Source organism: Propithecus coquereli, unplaced genomic scaffold (assembly GCF_000956105.1).
Source record: "Propithecus coquereli isolate 6110/MARCELLA unplaced genomic scaffold, Pcoq_1.0 Scaffold212, whole genome shotgun sequence".
Taxonomy (NCBI): Eukaryota; Metazoa; Chordata; class Mammalia; order Primates; family Indriidae; genus Propithecus; species Propithecus coquereli.
Genome location: NW_012146301.1, coordinates 3410662 through 3411266, shown reverse-complemented (window position 1 = coordinate 3411266; position 605 = coordinate 3410662).

Here is a 605-nt window from a genome sequence, read left to right as displayed (position 1 = left end):
GGGCTGGCTGTTCTTTACACCTTACTAATGAAAAAGTAGCATTCCAAGCCAATCACTTTTCTTAAATGCCACATATTCCACCAATTAAAAACTGCTTCTAATATTCACGATGCTAATAAAGCACATCTAAGGTATGATGCAAATAAAGATCAGTATATTTTTCCACACTGCACAGGGCTGAAGCAATTCGAAATAAATTGCCATAAATACAATATATTACCGGTTAAAGCAGTTTCAAACGTATGTAGCACTTCTTGTGAACTTGTTTCTGTTTTCTGATTCCCCCCTTACCCATTATGTTACCAATATTGTCTCAGACTGAGGTACAATGTACTTTGGCTATGACTTCCTTCAGAAAAGGCAGAATATTTCAGTCCAATTCAATTCTAGGTCCTGTCTTGTAACTTATCTGCAAAATCAAGGTCTGTATCTTTATGCAATATCTCCCTTCTTTCCTTTCTTCCTATTTTTCCTCCCTCCCTCCTACTCATTCTTCTTCCCACTATTACATTTCTCCACAAATTTCTGTTGATTACTTACTTCTCAAGTCCTACAAAGCCTTGCATGATCTAGCTCTGCCTGTCCCTCTAAGCTCATCTCAAATT